Genomic DNA, 17,565 nt, shown 5'->3' with positions numbered 1-17,565 from the left:
CATGTCTTCAGATGTCACAAAAACAGGAGATATGAAGATCCAGAAAATTTAGATTAAATCTTCATTCATGGCCTGTCTTGTGTCTTTATATTTGTATATGTGTGTGTGTGTATAGATACATTTAAAAAGTAAGTGGAAGCTAAATTTTTCAGGGTTTATACAGGAGTTAGGTGAGTGAAGGATCCAGGTAAACATGATTTTTTAGATACTCTGGCCCACTCTGTTCCATTTGCATTGTTCACACTGGCTGTAACTCCACTGCTAGAGTCTTCTGGTATCCCAGTCAGCTCCTACACTTTCCTCCCTGTGGCACACTGGTTCAGGGACAGACTTGAGGAGCAGTGGCTGATGTCAGAGGTGTTTGGATAGTGCTAGCTAGGGGACTGTTCTTAAGTGCTCTTAATGCTTTGGCATAGTACCTGCTTTATGCTATATAGAAACATCGTGTAATTTGACAGATAATCTGGATCTATAAGGGACATCTGAATCTTCTAACTATCTGTAATTTCCAACAAAGGCAGTTTAATTGAGATATAGAGATGATGTCTAAAGGTCAGAGTCTCAATCTTGAGCTGGAAGTGTGGCTTTATCTTAACATTTCTAACAGCAATATTCAATATCTACAAATTATAAACCTGTGTCTAAGCAGAGCAATCAAGAGATTGTAATTAATATCTTATTCACTTTAGGTCTTCATCACAGGAGGACATTTGATGAAGCAGAGTGTTTGGATCACAAAAAAAAGGAAAACTATTTTCTTCTATGGAGACATTTTTGAAATTGGAGTCGTGAATTCAATGAACATCAAAGAGAATTTTCAAAAAGTATATCAGACGATACCCTCAAAACCTGAGATTAAACGTATACAAATTTCTCTGCTGCGTTATTTTCAATGCACTAATTTACTTGGTCCATGTTATTGGATAAATTAGGGCCATAATCTTGTAACGTTTTGCTTCACAAATCATATTATACATCTCATATTTTTACTGAGGAAATGTTTTCTTGCTGCTTTGTCCTTTTTACAGTGTACTGTATAGTCCCATCACATAATGCTTTGCATGTTTCTTTTTCTAAAAGAATTGTTTTTAACACTTTGCATATGTAAAGAGGCACTGGGTATGTCTATCCAAATCATTGTGGATACAAATTCAATTTACACGCATACATTTCTGTATACAAATATAGGTCCCTTTAAAAATGTGTCCTACATCATAATATTCTTTAAATAGCAGTTATTTCCATTATGCTTTTATGAGGTCATAAAATGATGCTGTAACAATACAGTTAGAATCATTATGGTGGTAGTTAAGGCACAAAAAGGAGAAAATCAGAAATTAATTTTTTTCCTGCTTAATATTCAGCACAATATTCAAACTACATAGTCTGCTTCTTATTAGTAAACAGCATCCATTGCCTTTTTAGGAAATGTGTTAATAATTTCCTCCATAATTGCAGTTAGAAACAATAGCTGCAGTTGGAAATTTACTAATGTAAAACATGCTTGAAATGCCACCATGAAGATCAGGGTTTGGCAGAAAACACCTGGATAACAGACATAAATCAAATCTAGCAACCTGTAAATCTTTCAATATGAATGTGTTAATACATTTATTTACAGGTGAACTACATTACACTGATATATTGATACTGTCTCAAAAAAGTAAGAAATTTCCCAGATATAAAAGAAGAATTTTAGAGGAATAGATGAAGAATCCATTTTAATTCAATTTATAGAAAAGAAAAGAAAAGAAAAGAAAAGAAAAGAAAAGAAAAGAAAAGAAAAGAAAAGAAAAGATGCTGTAATCTGCTGATTTGTAAGCAATCTCTCCCAAGGCATGTTTAATGTTTCTGGTGGCGCACACACATTTTGTGCTAAATCAAAAACCCCCAAGAAATTCTATCAATTAAATGTAAATTTACTATATACTTGAGAGAGTTTGTGAGTGAGCAAAACTGTCTGTCCATCTCTCTGTTTGTTCAAGAACTCCTTCTAAATGGTAAGAGCTAGGACCACCAAATTTGGTATGTAGCTTTCTCTTATCAAACAGAAAGGAAGGGAATGAGACCCACACAACTTACAAAGAGGGTCGGTCAGCAGAACCACCAAGATGGCTTCCAAAGGTGCAACAGAAGTAGCAGGAGAAGATCGCATCAACCTTTTACCAGAGCTTCGGACAACTGATGCCTATCATTTGAAGCCATGGCCAAGGATAACATACCATACCAGGCAACAGATCCACTCCCTCTTATCTTCTTATCCTGACTATCCCCATTTTACCATGCATGGTCCTTTATCATCTCGAACCGACGGGTGCGCCACATGATACAAATGGGATACTTCATCCAGTTCTGTGCCTTCCTGCTTTTCCACCTCCCTTTACAGTCCTTCTTCAGGGACCCTTCTCATGAACAATTCCAGAAACGGAAGGTGCAACTGCTCCTGTCTGTAGGGGCAGTGGAAGGAGTTCCTCAGGAACACAAGAGTGAGGTGGTTTACACCCTATATTTCCTAATATCAAAAGCCATAGACTGCCTCAGGCCCATCTTGGATTTGAGAGAGATCAAGGAAGTTCATAAAGAAATTTCAAGTTCCATGTGGTCTCTCTGGCCTCCCCCATTCCTTCATTGGATCCAGCAGACTGGTATGCCATCCTTGACTCTGAAGGACACAAAATTTCTTATCACAATCATTCAGCCCCACAGGAAGTACCTCACGTTCATAGTGAACAACACCCAGTACCAATTCACAGTCATACTCTTCAGTCTCTCATCAGCACTTCATGTTTACACCATGTTCCTTGACTCCCTCCAATGGTGGCTTGACCCGCAGAAGATTTGCTCATGGGTTTCCTTCACCAGTTGTGTTAATGATGCTTGGTCTTGGCACTGAGAAAAGCGCCAATTCTGGTGTTAATATCAGTCCCTGCATTTACGCCAAAGGCACTGACAGGCAGCGCATCTGCACCATGCTGGTCAGCAGCTTTGACATAAGAATTGTTGATAGCGTTAGTGCTGGTGCCAGAGTTGGAGTCAATATCAAGGGTAATGCTGACATCATGACCTGAGCCTCTGGCATATCTGGTGAAGAGGACACTGCTGCATTCTTCGTTGTTAGTGCCAGTGTTGGCAATGTTGTCGCAGATACTGGCATTGATGCCAGAGGTAGCTGCTCAGCCACTGGGCATGGTGGGACAAAGGTAGTGGATACAACTGAACTGGCACTCAGGTGAGAGCCTTGGTTCCAACCCTCGGCTTGGTGGAAAGCCCATGGAGTCCAAAAGGGCCATTGAACTGGGTTTTGACATTGAGGGGGGCCCTTGCTTCTGTTGGGACCTCCTCTGTTGGGACCTCCATGGTCCCTGGAGGATGATCTTCTGCTTCTGCTATACTCAAGGTGGTATGAGTCGACTCAGAAACCTTGGAATATGAGGACCAACATAGCACAGCACCTCTTGACATGGAGCACCAGGAGTCCAGGAACTGACTGAGCTCCCTAGATGGAGGTGCTGGCAGTTGAAGCTGCTGAGGTGATGGGGAGCAGTGTTATTTAATGCCAATTTTCCCTTCGACTGCACAGGATGGGATGGAGCTTGTGGTGCAGACATCTCCCAAACAGAAGGACAAGAACACTATCATGAGTCTGGGCAGGTTCTTAGCAGCCTCAAATGTTTCAGTAGAGGGTGGAAATGGCAGCCTCTTAGAGGGAGTCAGTGTATGTGACAGGCACAGACTCGCCTGGCTAGGAGTCAATGTGGCCACCCCCTATTCTCAAAGCCATGACACAATTGTGCTAACACTGATGGCTGGTCTCTAGGGGTATGTCTACACTACCCCGCTAGTTCGAACTAGCGGGGTAATGTATGCATACCGCACTTGCTAATGAAGCCCGGGATTTGAATTTCCCGGGCTTCATTAGCATAAGCGGGGAGCCGCCATTTTTAAATCCCCGCTGCTTCGAACCCCGTGTAGTGCGGCTACACGGGGCTCGAACTAGGTAGTTCGGACTATGGTCCTATTCTGAACTACCGTTACTCCTCGTGAAACGAGGTGTACCGGTAGTTCGGAATAGGCACCCTAGTCCGAACTACCTAGTTCGAGCCCCGTGTAGCCGCGCTACACGGGGTTCGAAGCAGCGAGGATTTAAAAATGGCGGCTCCCCGCTTATGCTAATGAAGCCCGGGAAATTCAAATCCCGGGCTTCATTAGCAAGTGCGGTATGCATACATTACCCTCCTAGTTCGAACTAGGGTAGTGTAGACATACCCTAGGTCTAGGTAGTGAGGTTTGTCCTTTTTTAACCCTCTTCTTCTGCACTGGTGACTAGAACTGGTGCTGAAGTGTGGAGTGTCCCTGAGATGCTCCATGATGGATTCAAGGCTCTTTGAACATGTCTTTCTTCAGTGCCTTCTTTTGCAAATGTGCTGGTGGTAAGAACCCAGGGTCTGACTAAGAGAGCTGCCTACATGAGGAGGATTTTAAGCTGCTGATCTCTCACTGGTCTTTTAGGTGACTTTCTTCCAGATACAGTAAACAGGAGGTGTGAGAGTCACTCTTTGGCATGTTGTATCATGCAATCCTTGCAGATCTTGAAACCTGAGAATTGTGGCATGCTCCAGAGGCAGCAAGGAATGAGGGTGAAAGGGGGGACCTAGTAATGGAAACTGATGACTAATTAACTATGTAAATTAACTATTCTGATGAAACAAGAATAATACAACTAGAGTTGAACTACTAAGTCACTTGCCAGAGCACGAATCAGGGAAGTTTTGGCTACTGTCACTGGTGGTAAGAAGGAAATGGGTAAGTGGCAGGTCGGTTAGACTCTATATTGCGTGACATGAAAATGCAACTCTAGGGGGAGCTCAAGCTAACCCTACAGCTGCTGCTATGGGAAAATCTTGCAGCTACTATGCACATGTGTATGCACACACCTGATAGGAAGTGACATGAACAAGTACTCAAAGAAGAAAATATAATTGCTTTGAAGCAGCACCTACATTGATACATTTATTTAAAGTCAGTGGATCAATAAGGATTATGTTTTTGGGGACTGTTTGAGCCTTTGTTCCCAGGATCATCTTTGGTCAACTGCAATCAACTTTATGATTACCTTTCCCCTGTGTGATTAATGAAGGAGTAGGGCTAACCTGGGAGAGAAGGCCTTCAAAACCAAGTGGCACTAGCAAACAAGGAACTGCAAACAGGAGATTTTGAGAGGGTGTTTTAGGAGGGAGTCATATTATAATCACTATGGTTAGAAAGGGCTATATTGCTTTTGCCAATGCTGCTTGTGTCTTCTCCACCTGCCCCTAAACCAATAGAAAATCTGACCATGTATGCCTGCACAGATCCTGGTGTGCCTTTGCAGACTGTGTCCTGCATTTCTTACTCACAGAAGGCCAGTCTGAGGGGACTGTCCATAATGAAAGGTGCCTATTGGTAGAATCGCCCAGGAAGAAGATGGGAGAGAAGGCAAGACTGAGGAACATCCATGCCCATGAAGAATTCATTGCAAGGAAGGTGTTGCAAGGAAAGTTTTGGCTTCCTTGACCATAGGATGCTATTTCAGGAAGAAGGATTGCTAAGCAAAGATGGTGTCAACTCATCAAGGAAGGGGAAGAGCATATTTGATTACAGACTGGCTAACTTAGGGTATGTCTACACTACCCTCCTAGTTCGAACTAGGAGGGTAATGTAGGCATACCGCACTTGCAAATGAAGCTCGGGATTTGAATTTCCCGGGCTTCATTTGCATAAGCGGGGTGCCGCCATTTTTAAAACCCCGCTAGTTCGAACTAGGCTTCCTAGTTCAAACTACCGTTACTCCTCGTGAAATGAGGAGTAACGGTAGTTCAAACTAGGAAGCCTAGTTCGAACTACCTAGTTCGTGCACCGTGTAGCCGTGCTGCACGGGGTTCGAACTAGCGGGGTTTTAAAAATGGTGGCTCCCGCTTATGCAAATGAAGCCCGGGAAATTCAAATCCCGGGCTTCATTTGCAAGTGCGGTATGCCTACATTACCCCGCTAGTTCGAACTAGTGGGGTAGTGTAGACATACCCTTAGTGAGTAGAGTTTTAAAATAGATTCAAGGGGGCAAGTCCCTGAAGCCGGGGAGACCTGGGAGGGGGGTTGGAATCTCGGTGGAGCATGGAATCTGTAGTAAGAAGAGAGACAGACAAGATAGAACATAGAAACCAAATCAGTACCTTAGATGTTTGCCTATTAATGCAAGAAATATGGGGAAGAAGTAGGAATAACTCAAAATACTAGTTAATAAACACAACTATAGCTGATATCACAGACAGACTTGGGGGATAAAATGCAAGACTGGAATATTGGTACAGAAAGTTACAACTAGCTCAGGAAGGATAAGCAGGGAAAAAAGGAGGAGGTGTTGCCTTTATATAAAAAAAAGTATACAACTTGGACTGAGAGTGTGTTTTACCACTTTGCTCCTTACCCAGAGCCTTTCAACTCATCCAAAGCACAGAATGTGATGGTGATAGGGGATTTCAACTACCTAGCCACCTGTTTGGAAAATAACACAGACAGTAACAGCTTATCAAACAAGATTTTGGAATGTGTTCGAGACTTTTTTTTTTTTACTTTCAAAACCAGAGAAAGCTACTAGGGGCTGTTCTAGATTTGATTTTGACAATTAGGGAAGAACTGTTTGAAACTTTGAAAGTGGAAGGTAGCTTGGGTGAGAGTGATTATGAAATGGTAGAGTTCATAATTCTAAAGAAAGGAGGGGAAACAACATAATAAAGATAATGTAATTCATGAAGGAACACTTTTTATAAACTCGGGGAGTTGGTAGGTTAGTTCCCCTTTATTCGGAACTGGTGAGGCCACATCTGGAGTGTTGCATCCAATTCTGGACCTCCATTACAGAAAAGATGTGGACACATTGGAGAAAGTCCAACAGAGGGCAACGAAATGATTGAGAACTGGAGTACATGACTTATAAGGAGAGGCTGAGAGACTTGGACTTATTTAGTCTACAGAACAGAAGAGCAAGGGGGGATTTGATAACAACCTTTATCCAAAGAGGATGGAGACAGACTGTTCTCAGTAGTGACAGATGACAGAACAAAGCAATTTTCTCAAGTTGCAGAGTGGGAGATCTAGGTTGGATATTAGGAAAAACTATTTCACTAGGAGGGTGGTGAAGCACTGGAATGGGTTACCTAGGGAGGTGGTGGAATCTCCATCCCTAGAGGTTTTTAAGTCCCGACTTGACAAAACCGTGGCAGAGATGATTTAGCTGGGACTGGTCCTACTTTGGGCAGGAGGTTGGACTCAAGGCCTCCTGAGGTCTCTTCCAGCCCCAGGATTCTATAATTCTAAGTCTAAATGTTAAAATAGCTCAAGAGATTTAGCTGTTTTGCAGAGACACTATTAAGGGCACAAGAGCAAATTATCCCACTGTATAAGAAAAATAGAAAGTATGGCAAGAGATCACACTGACTTAACCAGGAGATCTCCAAAGATCTGAAACTCAAAAAACAGTCCTACAAAAAGTGGAAACTAGGTCAAATTACAAAGGATGAATATAAACAAATAACACAAGTATTTAGGGACAAAATTACATTAAACTAGCTAGAAACATAAAAGGTAGTAGAATGATTTCTTGTTAATCTACTATATATTTCTAAGAGCTTGTCTGTCTGTCTTTCCAAGAACTCTTCCTATATTGTAAGAGCTAGAACCATCACATTCTGTACACAGTTTCTTCCCATCACAACTTAAAGCAAAGGTTTGATGGGCCAGGAAAATGGGATTGCTTCTCATAAAACCATGCAGAAGAGACAGAATCACCAGGCAGGTTAAAGCGTCTGGCTGGGGGGGGGGGTGTCCTCCCCAATCCAGGACTTCCCCTGAGCCTCTCACCATCTAGGCACCTTTGGAGAGAGTAGCGGGGGGGAGGGGGGGCTGATGGTCCCTCCCCCTCAATTTGTACAGGGACATTGCTATTCCCCTTTGTCAGAGAGAACCCTCCCCTGGCTGTGCCCGCTGGAGCTGAAGTGGCCATGGAGAGGCACTTCTCACCTGGATCCAAGCTGCTGCAGTGAGAGAGGGCTGGGGTTGTCCCCTCCCAATGGGGCAGCCTGCATACTGAGCCCCTCATCCACAGCTCCACCCCAGAGCAACAATTTAAATGAAACACTTACATTTTCATTTTATTTTCCAAAACATAAAAAATTGAGTTAAGGACTAGAGCAATGCCTGGTGAATCTTCTAGCATATTAAAAGCAAGAGGATGACCAAAGGGCAATGAGGGAGAAGAAACAATAACAGAAAATGTGGAAATAGTAGAAGTGCTAAATTACTTTCTTGTTTCAATTTTTACCAGAAATGTTAGTAGCAACTAGATGTCTAACATAGTGAATGTCAGTGAAAATGAGATCAGATCTGAGGCTAAAATAGTTAAAGAACTAGTTAAACTCTACTTAGATAAGCCATATGTCTTAGGTATATTTCTTCAATTCCTCAGGGCCTGATGAAACACACCTTAGAATACTCAAGTTGCTGACTGATGTGATTTCTGAATCATTAGCAATTATCTTTGAAAATCATGGAAGATTCTAGAGGACTGGAAAGGGGCAAATGTAATACTAGTCTAAAAAAGGGAAATAAGGACAACCCAGGAAATTACAGACCAGTCAACTTCAGTACTTAGATAAATAATGAAGCAAATAATTAAGTCATTGATGTGCAAATACCTACGAGGTAATAAGATGATAAGTAACAGCATGGATTTGTCTAGAACAGTCATGTCAAACCAACTTCACAGCCTTCTTTGATAGGATAATAAGCCTTGTGCATATGGGAAGCAGTAAACGTAGTATACCTTGACTTTAGTAAGGCTTTTTATACCATCTCGTATACCTTCATAAACAAACTGGGGAAATGTAACCTAAATGCCTAGATGCCTTCCATGAACCTTTAAAACAAAAATCTTATTTAAGTGAAAATGTAGGATAGTCTCTAAATGTCCCATTGGATATCGTAATCAAAAACAGTTACCTTAGGATTCCAATAACTCTCAGGTACAAGGGATCCCACAAAATTTAACCAACTTGCTTAGCAATCAACTTGCTTATTTCTATGGAGCCTGCATCTTGTTTATAGTGAATCCCACATATTTGTAAAAGGCTGAGGTTGGGATTAGTTGATTTGATCCTGGTTTCCTTACAAGATTCCCTCCCCTTCCTCAAATTTTTTTTGTAGTTGATGAATATGCCTATGAGTTAGCATTGGCTCTATCTGGGCTACCTTGACTACTTGTTTTTTAGGTGTCTGGGAGACTACTGGCAAAGGTGCCACAAAATTCTTACTTTGGGATCTCTTGTATTGTCAGACTCCTCTTCTATGGACGGGGCAGTTCCTTTGCCTAAAACAATAACATCTATTTCTGTTTTACATACCCTAGATTATCAAAGCTTTACAAATTTTCATATCTGCTCTCCTACATTGGGGTATCTGTTTACCAAATACAATACTGGTTCCAAGGGGCATATTCAAGAGAGCTCCAATATGGTACAAGTGTCAGTTCATCACTGGTCTACGTCACTGGCAGCTAAAAAAAGGTCATAAATTGGTTCAAGTACCATATTACTCAAGTATTGTCTTTTCGGCATGTGTGCAGTCCCATGCATTTATAGTCAGTCAGCCATTTTCTAACCATTAGTGTTATTCCACAATTTTTGTATATCACATAAAATTTGATTTTTTTTTTTTGGTCTTTGTAGACTGTACTACTGAAGCTTTCTCAACAGCAATGTGGTCTTTTGCCTCCACTTTCAAAGAAAGCAAATTCAACTGTTAGATATTTCTGACATCAATTCCAGCAGGTCTCTACCTTTTCTTCAGAAACTGGGGCTTCTCATAGACTGTGTCTCAGTCAGGAGAAATATTGTCTTTTAGTTTTCTCAGTCACCCTTTTTTTTAGAGTTGTCTGGCTCCAGTCACTATGCAAGGCTCCTTTTATCCAAACTGTTTCATTTTGGTCTGTAGACTTGTCACAATGTGACACGGTGTCTCTACTACTCCTTTTAGAGCTTTTACATTCTTGCTCAAAGTGTTTAAAAAATGTTCCCTTAGTTGAACAGTTCCAGCACAAAAATGTGGAGGTGGAGTCACATATCCTGATCTTCAGCAAATGGAATAACCTACTTAGCCAGTATTTAACAGTTAATTTCTTTAATGGTAATTGTTTTCTTATGGGTTCATGTATGCTACTAGCTTATAACACTAATTTGTTACTTATTTCTATTAGGCATAGGAATTCTGATAGTCCATATGCACTTTGGCCTGGTCTGCACTACATGGGAAGATGAAAGTCAGATCCGCAAGTCCAACTACATACATTATTGAGGAGTGCTGTGGCACCTTATAGACTAACAGATTTACTGGAGCATAAGCTTTTGTGGGCAAAGACCTACTTTGTCAGATGCATGTAGTGGAATTTGTGAATTTCTATTCTGAAAATATCTAAGAGTTTTCTTATTGCCCTTTAAAGTCTGACTATATCTTACATTTTCTAGTTCTTCAGTTTTTCAAATGCCTATATCTTATCTTTACAGAATCTACTGTTTCCAGAATGTTGTGGTTCAGCATGCCTTTCAGCTTCAAACCCCAGGTGCTTTATACTCACTATGTTCAAATAATGGGATAATCAATTGGTGATTCTGATTGGCTAGTAAAAGCCTCCCTTCTAGATCTTTGGTCAGTAGAGTCCTGTGCGGATATCCGCATCTGCATCCACAAAAATAGCTATGGATATCCACATAGATATTCACAGATTCAGATACCAGCGGATAAAAAGCCAGTACCTGCAAATTTGCAGTGTTCTAGATACGAAATTTGAATCCTTGTACACATGCATATCCACAAAGATGAGCTGCAGATATCTGCATCCACATCCCCGGTTGTGGACACCCATGGATATAAAGCAGAGACCTGCAGATTTGCAGGGCTCTATTGATCAGTTACTGTTGAACTGCTTTTAACCTCTAATTTTATAGAAAAAGTTCTTTAGTTTTCTAATGGTTAATGTATGCAAATATTTAAACAGAGAGACAAAAGTTGAGAGATTTAATTACTTTAGCTAGTTTCCTTATTATGGGTGATATTGACCCTCAAGTAATGGTGAGACACAAGCTCTATTTACCACATTGGTCCTTTTCATAAAAAACACCATCACACTTATTAACTAAAATATCCCAAGAGAACAGATCACAGCAACAATCCTGTACTGCTTTGTATTTCACTTTCTGATCAGTGAAGGTACTATGTGTAGGAATCATTCCTTTTTCTTTGTATTATGAATTCTTCCTCATTCTGTACTTTGTACACTGTCAAGCACTATGCTCTCAGTATATACACATATAATACTGCTATTCTATTACAATAAAATCCATATATTATTACAGTGGTCTCCAACCTTTTTGAGCACGAGATCACTTTTTGAATTTAAGTGCAATCCAAGATCTACCTCAAATATAACATACCCTTGCCCTGCCTCCTTCCCATCCTTTCTCCCAGGCCCCACCTCTCCTCACTCCATCCTCCCTCTTTTGCCCATCCTCACTCACTTTCATCAGGCAGGGGCAGAGGGTTGAGGTGCAGGCTCTGGTCTTGGATTAAGGGATCTGGAGTGTGACAGGGGCTGTGAGCTGCTCTGGAGGCATGCAGTTGGGGTGTAGGAGGGAGTTCTAGGTGCACGCTCTGGGAGGATGCATGGGTGCTCGGGGTTAGGGCAGGGGCTTGAGGTGCAGGAGGGGGTTCATGACTGGAGTAGGAATTTGGGCTCCACCTGGGCACTGCTGTTGGCTCCTGGGCGGTGGTGCAGTGGGGCTAAGGCAGGCTCACCCCTGTCCTGGCCCTGGACAACTCCCAGAAGCAGCCAGCAAACTCCATCCCAAATCCTGTTGTGCCCCCTGCCCTGTTCTGTGGAGAAAGGATAGAGAGTAGGAGAGGGGGCACCTTGATATCCTCTCTCTCCTCTGCCCTGAACAGAAAGCAGGAGGCTCCCTAGGAGGAGGGGCAGCTCTAAGGCAAAGGGCAGGAGGTGCGCAGCAGCGGGGAGAGGGGTAGCTGAAGTGTTGGCACTTGATAGCCTCTTGACCAAACCAATTAGGATCACCTGTCAGAGGCTCCAAGATCTACCAGTAGATCCCAATCCACTGATTGGTGACCACTGTATTATTAGATGGCTTTACTGTAGAAATATATTTTAGTGGCATAGAGTTGATCATTTTAAATGAAAGGTTTTGAGTTTTTTTGTAATAGAAAATTCTAGTTCTGGTTAAGATGATAATAATAATATTTGTACTCCAAGATCTGATAATGTCATATGTAAAACCTTGATTTATCAATGGGAGCTGTGGACACACCTGTCTATATGGCTGCTGAAAGGGACATGCAATAAGTAAAGGAGGGCAACATGGGAAAACCCTTCATGAATATGACATATATTTTGTTTGTGAAAATCCCACTGATCTCAATGGGACTTCTACATGCAGATCATTACACTCTGGTATCTTAGGGTATGTCTACACTACCCTCCTATTTCGAAATAGGAGGGTAATGTAGGCATACCGCAATTGCAAATGAAGCCCGGGATTTGAATTTCCCGGGCTTCATTTGCATAAGCCGGGCGCCGCCATTTTTAAATCCCGGCTGGTTCGAACCCCGTGCCGCGCGGCTACACGCGGCACGGACTAGGTAGTTCGAACTAGGCTTCCTAGTTCGAACTACCGTTACTCCTCATTCCACAAGGAGTAACGGTAGTTCAAACTAGGAAGCCTAGTTCGAACTACCTAGTCCGTGCCGCGTGTAGCCGCGCGGCACGGGGTTCGAACCAGCCGGGATTTAAAAATGGCGGCGCCCGGTTTATGCAATTAAATCCCGGGCTTCATTTGCAATTGCGGTATGCCTACATTACCCTCCTATTTCGAACTAGTGGGGTAGTATAGACATACCCTTACAGAAAAAAATATTTGCAGAAGTTCTCAATAATAATTTTAACATAGATAATATCACTACTTTGTTCAAAAATATAACTCGCTGAAGTTATTTTACCAAAATAACTTCAGTGAGAAATCACCAAAATAATGTAAATTCTCTTAATTAAGAGTGTAAATTCTCTTCATGTCCCTGGTGGATAGCTTAGTCAATTATAGTATTTTTTTAACACTACAAAGATATGTGAAAAGCACAAATTCACTAGCATTCAAATAACTTTTTATAGCCAGGAAAAACAGACCTAGCCCTGCATGACAGAAGTCCAATGGAAACAGGATCAAATCCAGGGTCTGGGACTAAACAGTTGTAGTAAACAGATAATAGACATACAAATCTTCTTGGTCACAGTGCACTATCTTCACAAACTAGAGCAGCTGAGATTTACAAGGTATTTCACTGATTTTCAAGGGTATTACTGCATTGTGATTTTTATAGTCAAACTTCTTACACCTCAGTTTGTAACAAAACATCAAAATATACTGAAATACATTAAAGTATGGCTTACATCATCCTTTCCTATAGAAAACAAAAACAAACAAAAACATCAAAGAAATAATTTAAATCAAAATTTCAGATGTACTGAAATCACAAACTTCCAATGATACCTCTTTGGGGGACAGAGGAAGGAAGTAGGGAGCATGACCAGCTAAACTGGCTTCTATCCCAGGAAATGTGGGGTGCCCCAAGCTTTTTGGGATTTCCCGTAAGTGTTAGGACATCGTCATGTTTTGAGGGACAAACCCCTGGTTATTTGAAACACAGATCACTCCCCACTAAAAGAGGTACTTGCTAATGAGTTATAAAGAGTTTACAAAGATTCTGGGAGGAGTTTCTATATCTTGGTTCCATTCCCTGCTTGCTTATTCCCCCAACACTAAATATCTGAAGTCACAATCACATGCTGCTCACAAGAAAAGACATCCCCTTCCTCCATTACCTTATATATATAGGAGTAGATCCACACCCTTTCTCTGAGAGGATCCCCTTTCAGTGGATTTGTATGAGAAGTAATCTGCATGTGGCTACCCAGGATTTGCCCTGGAGGATGGATTTGCTCTCTATTGGACAATGAACTGCAATTTGAGCAAGTAACATCCCCTCCTTTCCATATAGCAGGGAGAGGAGACAATGGTCTTAATAACCTTATTACTAATTTTGGCAAATTATTTTTAGGACTAAGCAACACTTCAATTACTACTCAGTAAGTGTTAACATCATGTATCTGATGGCAAAATTTGGCACATAAGACCTGATTCTGATCTTGCTCAGATGTTGATCAGGATTCTTTTTTTTTCCTAAATATCTAGGGTTACATTTGCCAAAACCATTGTGAGATGTTATTTCTGGCATAAATTTGTAATTTGGTAAAAATAAGCAGTTGGGAGTGAAAGCCATATAAAAAGAAAAGCTAAATAAAATAATGAAAAAAAAGAAACTATAAGAATATACTTTCGTATTAATTTTGGGTGATTTAATTATTCACTCTTCAGTTTACTATGCTATTTCACATATTTAATTTACTTAGTATGAAATTTATTTACTTGTTTATTCTGAATTTGTCTCCCTTTCTGTTCATATAAATCTCTATGTCTTAGCAGAACAGTTTCAGTATGGCAAAATTAGTGGACTAACTAGGATGTGGTAGTATGGAAAACTCTTTTTTTCTATTTGCCTGAAAATGTTAAGTCCTATATCCAGAACTCCATGGCATATGATTGACCTGTGGCCTTCAATTAAACTGCAGCTGTTTCATCATAGTATGCCATTGCAGAACACATTAATTCATGCAAAAGCAAAAACAGAATGATACAATCCATAACAGAAAGAAGCAATCCTTGATATTCAGATCATATCTATTGCACTTTTGGAGTGTAGGGCCACTCTTGGACTAGTGCAGAACACAGAAATCATACAAAACAGAAAAATATGTTTTTAATTAACTTTTCCCAAACTGTAGATAAACAAAAATAATTTTTCCTATTTTGTATTATATGATAATTTGGAATAACATATCTGGAAGCTGAGATACTCTATTAATATGATAAAGTTTATTATAAGGAGATAAGCGAATAGTGAGTTTCTCTAGTACTGTTCTGATGTGTGACTGTAAAACAACTGCATCTTCTTACTCAAAGGAGGCACTCTAACTGGATAAATCAGTCATCCAATTGCTGAAGTGAAAAAAATATTCCTCATTCCACTCTTTAAAACCTTTAACTTGTTAGCACTCCAGAGTCCATACAGATATGAGTGAACGGCATTCTCATCTGGCTCACACACCACACACAAAATTGGTATCTGAGTTTCAACTGCATGTTGATTAGATGTACTTTTACAACCTCAGTAAAAATGAGTACAGGATCTGCCGAAAAAGCTCCCCGCTGTCGGCAGTGTCATGTCGGCTACACTTTACTTTCACTTTTGACACTGAGCCTGATAGGCATAGTGTCAGAACGTGAGTATGCAAATGAAGAGCGGGATATTTAAATCCCGGGCTCATTTGTACTTCTGAAGTGCTTGATTTGTATCCTTCTGTCAGCAGAGGGATGCAGTCTCGATGTAGCCTGTGGTTGCAATGGTGTACCTGAGGGTATAAATTTGCAGGCAGAATCTTTATTACAGCTGATGATGCATGAGAAAGAAGGAATCCTTAGCCTATCTATCCAAGTCCAAATTGAGTTTGCATGGCTTATAGCTGGAAGAAAAGACATTTTTGTACTTGCAACTAAGAATATCTGATACGGAATCCACTGAAATACAATAAAATTGGAAACCAACATCCTTTTGACAGTCACATTTCAAATGTAGAATTTTGCACAACTTTTATTACATTTTTATCAGCAAATTTAAATACAAATAAGCTTTGGTTGTCTGAAGCTGTTCGTCTTCACATTAAAAATGACACAGCAGACAGCAGTTTGATCAAGTGATGATAAACTCAGAACATAGATATAGCTGTAAGAGACATTCTAATCCATGTAAAATATATCCTTTTTAAAGCAGAGTTTAAATAACCTTGTTAATTTTTATTTTTCATTTTATATTAAATTTTATTGCTGATATAAACTGCCCTATTCGATGAGAAAAGGATATTTCAAGTTCATGATTGATTTTAAATTTCAATGGAAAAGTAAAACAGAGATGTTAGCTGTATATCATGCCACAAAGAGATTAACATGAAGTTTTTTATTAAGTGGGTCTATTTCTTCCCTTATAACAATTGTGAATCAGGAGTAATTCCTATGAAGTCAATGAAGTCACAGTCAATGGAGTCTACACTGCACTGTTCTTCCGCCTCTTTTTTCGGAAGAAGCTTTTCTGATATTTGGCCTGTCTCCACTGTGACAAATGTCGGAAAAAACCTCTTTTTTGGAACATCCCATCTTTCTCGTAAAATGAGGTTTACAGGGATGCCGAAAAAGCGTATCTACTCTTCCGGAAAAAAATGTGGAAGAGCACACATGTTTCCTGAACGTGGCAGAGTGTTTCTGGGTATCCCGGAAAAACTATGCAGTGTAGACATAGCCACAATGGCATAAAACAAGGGGGAAATGGTGAGAAAAATCAGGCTCAGTATTAGTATTAAAGAAAATGTCTAATTTTCTTTGAAAAGTTTGTAGCTGTCTAAACAATACAAATATTACTCTGCAATCTTGAAACACTGACCCTTGAATTATGATTATTTTAAAAATTCTATTTTACTCTATTTTTAAGAGAGACTCTAACATTTTTCAGTTATTTTATCAAAATTATGGGTCAATACCACTCACTGTGAGCCATATTAGGGATGTTAAGTAACAATTAATTAGCTGATCAAGTAGACAATGGAATTTCCATCGATTGCTCGATAGGTTGACAAGGGAAAGTGGTTGCTACCACCACTGCAGCTCTGCCTCCCATGCCTCTCCCCAAGCTCATACTACATTTAAAGTGCAGAGCTATAGTGGGGTTAGCTCCCAGGATTGACGCAAGCCAGGACTGAAAAGTCCCAGGTTGCCCTGGCTCCAGGACCGCTGCGGCTCTGCCTCCTGTGCCCCTCCCCTCAACACTGTGGAGACGGTGCTTTAAGCTGTCTCTCCCCAACACCAACTCCTGTTTCCTCCACCTTGCTGCCTCTGATACAGTCACTAAGGGTATGTCTACACTAGCCACCCTAGTTTGAACTAGGGTGGCTAATGTAGTCATTCGAACTTGCAAATGAAGCCCAGGATTAAAATATTAAAATATCCCGGGCTTTATTTGCATTTTCCCGGGCGCCACCATTTTTAAATGCCCAGTAGTTTGAACTCCCTGCCCGCAGCTACACACGGCACAGGCTAGGTAGTTTGAACTAGAGCCCCTAATTTGGACTACCGTTACTCCTCCTGTAATGATATACCCTAAGGGTATGTCTACACTACAAAGTTAGTTCGAACTAACGGACGTAGGCGCTACACTAGCGCTCCGCTAGTTCGAATTAAATTCGAACTAGCGGAGCGCTTAGTTCGAACTAGGAAAACCAGTTCGAACCAGCACCCAGCCAGCAGACCC

At 40.7% G+C, this 17,565-nt stretch overlaps 1 protein-coding gene and 1 long non-coding RNA gene across 7 annotated transcripts in view; one reads left to right on the top strand and one right to left on the bottom strand.

Annotated features, from left to right (window-relative positions):
- Positions 1-17,565, bottom strand: part of CTNND2 (catenin delta 2) — a 1,059,017-nt gene that overhangs the window by 398,598 nt on the left and 642,854 nt on the right. The window lies entirely within an intron of this gene.
- The window catches only part of LOC112545295 (uncharacterized), a 55,316-nt gene that overhangs the window by 16,713 nt on the left and 21,038 nt on the right, over positions 1-17,565 (top strand). For 2 of the 3 annotated variants that reach the window (XR_003088765.3, XR_012901791.2), the window contains exon 3: positions 10,593-10,648. This is a non-coding gene — a long non-coding RNA (uncharacterized LOC112545295). Of the gene's footprint in view, positions 1-689; positions 875-10,592; positions 10,649-17,565 lie in introns of those variants that run through there. The other variant, XR_003088766.3, reaches the window with a different exon arrangement.

Source organism: Pelodiscus sinensis, chromosome 2 (assembly GCF_052426305.1).
Source record: "Pelodiscus sinensis isolate ZL-2025 chromosome 2, ASM5242630v1, whole genome shotgun sequence".
NCBI lineage: Eukaryota > Metazoa > Chordata > Testudines > Trionychidae > Pelodiscus > Pelodiscus sinensis.
Note: the sequence above shows the minus strand (reverse complement) of the source record. Positions and strands in the feature narration are given on the sequence as shown.